This window comes from Temnothorax nylanderi, unplaced genomic scaffold (genome assembly GCF_030848795.1).
Source record: "Temnothorax nylanderi isolate EJ_2023f unplaced genomic scaffold, tnyl_v1.0 TNYL_tig0083_pilon, whole genome shotgun sequence".
Classification (NCBI taxonomy): Eukaryota; Metazoa; Arthropoda; class Insecta; order Hymenoptera; family Formicidae; genus Temnothorax; species Temnothorax nylanderi.
Window position 1 is genome coordinate 444869 of NW_027249145.1, and position 7037 is coordinate 451905.

At 54.7% G+C, this 7037-nt stretch overlaps 1 long non-coding RNA gene across 1 annotated transcript; it reads right to left on the minus strand.

Annotated features, from left to right (window-relative positions):
* Positions 1-1050: 1050 nt before the first annotated feature.
* On the minus strand, positions 1051-3170 carry LOC139774597 (uncharacterized). Its single transcript, XR_011718616.1, has 3 exons — positions 2826-3170; positions 1711-2566; positions 1051-1464 (listed from the first exon to the last, which is right to left on the minus strand). It is a non-coding gene; the product is annotated as an uncharacterized lncRNA (long non-coding RNA).
* Between the last annotated feature and the right edge of the window lie 3867 nt (positions 3171-7037).

A 7037-nucleotide genomic window follows, 5' to 3' on the forward strand; every position in this document is an offset into this window, starting at 1 on the left:
ATAGATGGATAGGTTACAAAAAATTAGGGTAAATTTGATGCTTTATTAAAATAAATTTTAGCAATTAATAACAATTATCAAGTTTTCTATAAAACAAATTGCATAATAAGACCAAAATATTTTTTATTCATGTATAGTTTATGCATATTGTGGCTGAAATTAAATAAATCTACTAATTTATGCATATTGCACGCTTTTCTTTATACTAATATTCTAAATATATCTATATATTGTTTCCTTGCATCAATTTATATTACTAGCACCACAGACGCGCGCTTCGCGCGCGCTATTTAGCTTTAACATTATGCTATTACTATTACACTATTAATTTCTTGATACACACAACTGTCAAAATATACGATGACAGCTGCAAATGAAGTAAGCGCAGCGAGAAAACCAATCAGCATCGCGGAAAAGCGGCAACAATAAATTCGACTATCGACTTAACATGCCTTTTTTTAGAAAGGATATTTAATCTTGGAAAAATAAATGAAAAGGAATAGATGGGTATAAATAACACGCATATTCTAACTAATTCAAAATTTTTCTCTATCTATATTGATATTTTTTTAGTTTTGTAACACTTAACACAACTTATTTATTTTTATCCTTTTGTTCAAGAAGAATAATATATAAAAATAATTTTATAAAAAAATCTGAATAAAAATGTTACACTTTAAAAATAATTACTTTAGTTGTAATAGTATTATTTTACTTTTTGTTTCTTTGTATTTCTCTCTCTATTTATTACTCTAATTGTAAGTTATAGAATTGATCTACATAAGAGTACCATAGCATAGGTGTAACTGTGCACTTGATAAAAAATTACATGTCTGATTAATTTTCAATAATAAAAACGAAGATTTGGCGCGTTGCAATTATACTGTGAAAGAAAAAATTTAAAAAGTTCTATGCTGTTTTTTACATATGTGGAAACAAAATTTCGAAAATTTAATTTATTAGGAGTATAACTAATTGTAAGTTCCTGCCATTTTTCCGCAAAATAAAATTCTAATTCAATAAAATATGTCGTTATATATTTTATTTAAGATTTAAAATTTATTTAAAAATTATTTATATAGATTATTTATATAGAACGCGGCGCGGTTCGTCAACATAATTTAATAAACGATCGATAATTAATGAGCTCTTTGCGAGCTCGGTGCGTGCGAAATGTGCGAGTAATTCCTCAAGCACAATCGCATAATAATCAATAAACAAATAATATTACCAAGATTAAATATCTGCCCTAATCAGTTTTAGCCCATCCATTTTAAGGCAACGGATCTACGAAATGTAATATTTTCATACTATAAATTATTGTAATTCGACATGTATCGAGATATATTTTTGCTCTACATTTGATTATTCGTAGATTCGCTACCTCAATAAAAAAGTTTCTCACTGACTCACCGATCCGATGCGCAACGGGCGGAGTTAGTCGGCCGCGTAGCTACGGTGATACTGTAACATACAAACATAAGATTTAAATTAAAAAAGCGCTAAAAATTATTAACATTTGAAAAGTTAATTCTTACGCGTCTCTAATTGGTCTTTCAATAAAATATTTAGCAATACATTTATCTGTTTATCGAAAAAGATCTTTACAAGAATTGTAGATAATTTCTCTTTCTCTAATTCTTAACTTATCGAGATAAAACAAGCTAAATAAATGAGAATTACATTATGCACATAAGAAATGATACTCACCCCAAAGTTGCTCTGCCGGGGCCCGATGTCTCTCCCAGACCTCCTCCTTCTCTCAGGACGTCAGGCCTCCTCCTCCCGCCGCACAGGACACTCGCGAGAAACACTCGCGGATAATAAACTACAATCGCGCGCGGACTAATTTCAGTAAAAGTCTTTCTCGCGCGATACTGTACGGCACTCCCGATTAAAAAAGTCTTTTTTAGTCCGATTATTTGATTACGGCACTCCCGAAGCAAACGCGACGAACCGGCTGCGGTTCGTTCATTCAATTAAATCGGCGGACGAGGGGTACGTTAGCTTCCCCGTCTTTGGATTTTTATCCAAGCAGAACAAGAGTTTTGCTTGGGTAAAATCCTCGTACTGGGTACTGGGCCTTCCCACCTCGCTATGGTCGTACCCCAGGGGAAGGTAGTACTTAAGGAAGTACCGTGAAATATAAAAGCTGGTAATATATATATATAAAATCAAGTTATCGATTTTCTACCACAGATTTTTCGTACAAATTTGAAAGAGTCGCGACGCCGATTGCCCCGATTCGTTCCGCGTTCATCACTCTGCGTTGCGTTAATGACGACGAAATGTTGGAAGATCTTGACGCCAGATACTACGCGAATCAAGTGGACGGTTAGTAAAGACTAAAGACACACAGTTGATTAATCAAAAACACAATCAAAATTAAATATCGCACGCACAGTACGGTATCGAGCACGTAAATCTCGCGAATGTAAAACTGTACTATTAATACTTTGCACAACTTTGATGCCTATCCCAGGCCACCACTTTCTCTCACGCTGCTCGGGGTGTCCCTCGTGTTCCCTCGATGCGAAGCTGATGCTCCTTCCTGCGTGGATATTTTCTGTAACATAAAAATAAACAAATCGATTAAATAATTGTCACGCGCATCGAACATCTTATTCGTTATTCCGATTAATGTTTTCCTAAATTACTTCTTCGAAAAAAGTCTCTACGTTAGAATCAACTTGAATCAAATTTTTTGATTTATTTCTTTTAACTAATTTATATTCCGAAACACGGTTTAATGTAGCAACTAAATAAAAACAAACGATAAAAGAGATTCTATAATATCTTTAGAAAAAATAAAAAATAACACTTACCAGAAGTGTTGGTACGCCGATGCCCGATGCCTATCCTAGGCCTCCTCCTCCTCTCAGGCTGCTCGGGATGTCAGCTTCGCAGGATTCCCTCGCTGCTCCGATGTCATCTTCTGCGTCGTTATTTTCTGAAACATTCAAATGAACGATTCGATTAAGTAACTTTGTAAGCGTGGTGTCGTTCCGCAGACAACGCGACGCGATAACTTACACGCCTAACTTTCTAAGCGTGGGGTGTCGTGCCGCAGGCAACGCGACGCGATAACTTACACGCCTAACTTTCTAAGGCGCGGCAGACACACGGCGAACCGTATAAGCGAAGCGTACTGTCTCGCGGCGCGGAGACACGCGGCGGACCGTATGAGCGAGCGAAGCGTATAAATGTCCCGCGGCGCGGCGGGGGGACACGCGACGGACCGTATGAGCGAGCGAACGGTATAAATGTCCCGCGGCGCGGCGGGGGGACACGCGACGGACCGTATGAGCGAGCGAACGGTATAAATGTCCCGCGGCGCGGCGGGGGGACACGCGACGGACCGTATGGGCGAGCGAACGGTATAAATGTCCCGCGGCGCGGCGGGGGGACACGCGACGGACCGTATGGGCGAGCGAACGGTATAAATGTCCCGCGGCGCGGCGGGGGGACACGCGACGGACCGTATGGGCGAGCGAACGGTATAAATGTCCCGCGGCGCGGCGGGGGGACACGCGACGGACCGTATGGGCGAGCGAACGGTATAAATGTCCCGCGGCGCGGCGGGGGGACACGCGACGGACCGTATGGGCGAGCGAACGGTATAAATGTCCCGCGGCGAGGCGGGGGGACACGCGACGGACCGTATGGGCGAGCGAACGGTATAAATGTCCCGCGGCGAGGCGGGGGGACACGCGACGGACCGTATGGGCGAGCGAACGGTATAAATGTCCCGCGGCGCGGCGGGGGGACACGCGACGGACCGTATGGGCGAGCGAACGGTATAAATGTCCCGCGGCGCGGCGGGGGGACACGCGACGGACCGTATGGGCGAGCGAACGGTATAAATGTCCCGCGGCGCGGCGGGGGGACACGCGACGGACCGTATGGGCGAGCGAACGGTATAAATGTCCCGCGGCGCGGCGGGGGGACACGCGACGGACCGTATGGGCGAGCGAACGGTATAAATGTCCCGCGGCGCGGCGGGGGGACACGCGACGGACCGTATGGGCGAGCGAACGGTATAAATGTCCCGCGGCGCGGCGGGGGGACACGCGACGGACCGTATGGGCGAGCGAACGGTATAAATGTCCCGCGGCGCGGCGGGGGGACACGCGACGGACCGTATGGGCGAGCGAACGGTATAAATGTCCCGCGGCGCGGCGGGGGGACACGCGACGGACCGTATGGGCGAGCGAACGGTATAAATGTCCCGCGGCGCGGCGGGGGGACACGCGACGGACCGTATGGGCGAGCGAACGGTATAAATGTCCCGCGGCGCGGCGGGGGGACACGCGACGGACCGTATGGGCGAGCGAACGGTATAAATGTCCCGCGGCGCGGCGGGGGGACACGCGACGGACCGTATGGGCGAGCGAACGGTATAAATGTCCCGCGGCGCGGCGGGGGGACACGCGACGGACCGTATGGGCGAGCGAACGGTATAAATGTCCCGCGGCGCGGCGGGGGGACACGCGACGGACCGTATGGGCGAGCGAACGGTATAAATGTCCCGCGGCGCGGCGGGGGGACACGCGACGGACCGTATGGGCGAGCGAACGGTATAAATGTCCCGCGGCGCGGCGGGGGGACACGCGACGGACCGTATGGGCGAGCGAACGGTATAAATGTCCCGCGGCGCGGCGGGGGGACACGCGACGGACCGTATGGGCGAGCGAACGGTATAAATGTCCCGCGGCGCGGCGGGGGGACACGCGACGGACCGTATGGGCGAGCGAACGGTATAAATGTCCCGCGGCGCGGCGGGGGGACACGCGACGGACCGTATGGGCGAGCGAACGGTATAAATGTCCCGCGGCGCGGCGGGGGGACACGCGACGGACCGTATGGGCGAGCGAACGGTATAAATGTCCCGCGGCGCGGCGGGGGGACACGCGACGGACCGTATGGGCGAGCGAACGGTATAAATGTCCCGCGGCGCGGCGGGGGGACACGCGACGGACCGTATGGGCGAGCGAACGGTATAAATGTCCCGCGGCGCGGCGGGGGGACACGCGACGGACCGTATGGGCGAGCGAACGGTATAAATGTCCCGCGGCGCGGCGGGGGGACACGCGACGGACCGTATGGGCGAGCGAACGGTATAAATGTCCCGCGGCGCGGCGGGGGGACACGCGACGGACCGTATGGGCGAGCGAACGGTATAAATGTCCCGCGGCGCGGCGGGGGGACACGCGACGGACCGTATGGGCGAGCGAACGGTATAAATGTCCCGCGGCGCGGCGGGGGGACACGCGACGGACCGTATGGGCGAGCGAACGGTATAAATGTCCCGCGGCGCGGCGGGGGGACACGCGACGGACCGTATGGGCGAGCGAACGGTATAAATGTCCCGCGGCGCGGCGGGGGGACACGCGACGGACCGTATGGGCGAGCGAACGGTATAAATGTCCCGCGGCGCGGCGGGGGGACACGCGACGGACCGTATGGGCGAGCGAACGGTATAAATGTCCCGCGGCGCGGCGGGGGGACACGCGACGGACCGTATGGGCGAGCGAACGGTATAAATGTCCCGCGGCGCGGCGGGGGGACACGCGACGGACCGTATGGGCGAGCGAACGGTATAAATGTCCCGCGGCGCGGCGGGGGGACACGCGACGGACCGTATGGGCGAGCGAACGGTATAAATGTCCCGCGGCGCGGCGGGGGGACACGCGACGGACCGTATGGGCGAGCGAACGGTATAAATGTCCCGCGGCGCGGCGGGGGGACACGCGACGGACCGTATGGGCGAGCGAACGGTATAAATGTCCCGCGGCGCGGCGGGGGGACACGCGACGGACCGTATGGGCGAGCGAACGGTATAAATGTCCCGCGGCGCGGCGGGGGGACACGCGACGGACCGTATGGGCGAGCGAACGGTATAAATGTCCCGCGGCGCGGCGGGGGGACACGCGACGGACCGTATGGGCGAGCGAACGGTATAGATGTCCCGCGGCGCGGCGGGGGGACACGCGACGGACCGTATGGGCGAGCGAACGGTATAGATGTCCCGCGGCGCGGCGGGGGGACACGCGACGGACCGTATGGGCGAGCGAACGGTATAGATGTCCCGCGGCGCGGCGGGGGGACACGCGACGGACCGTATGGGCGAGCGAACGGTATAGATGTCCCGCGGCGCGGCGGGGGGACACGCGACGGACCGTATGGGCGAGCGAACGGTATAGATGTCCCGCGGCGCGGCGGGGGGACACGCGACGGACCGTATGGGCGAGCGAACGGTATAGATGTCCCGCGGCGCGGCGGGGGGACACGCGACGGACCGTATGGGCGAGCGAACGGTATAGATGTCCCGCGGCGCGGCGGGGGGACACGCGACGGACCGTATGGGCGAGCGAACGGTATAGATGTCCCGCGGCGCGGCGGGGGGACACGCGACGGACCGTATGGGCGAGCGAACGGTATAGATGTCCCGCGGCGCGGCGGGGGGACACGCGACGGACCGTATGGGCGAGCGAACGGTATAGATGTCCCGCGGCGCGGCGGGGGGACACGCGACGGACCGTATGGGCGAGCGAACGGTATAGATGTCCCGCGGCGCGGCGGGGGGACACGCGACGGACCGTATGGGCGAGCGAACGGTATAGATGTCCCGCGGCGCGGCGGGGGGACACGCGACGGACCGTATGGGCGAGCGAACGGTATAGATGTCCCGCGGCGCGGCGGGGGGACACGCGACGGACCGTATGGGCGAGCGAACGGTATAGATGTCCCGCGGCGCGGCGGGGGGACACGCGACGGACCGTATGGGCGAGCGAACGGTATAGATGTCCCGCGGCGCGGCGGGGGGACACGCGACGGACCGTATGGGCGAGCGAACGGTATAGATGTCCCGCGGCGCGGCGGGGGGACACGCGACGGACCGTATGGGCGAGCGAACGGTATAGATGTCCCGCGGCGCGGCGGGGGGACACGCGACGGACCGTATGGGCGAGCGAACGGTATAGATGTCCCGCGGCGCGGCGGGGGGACACGCGACGGACCGTATGGGCGAGCGAACG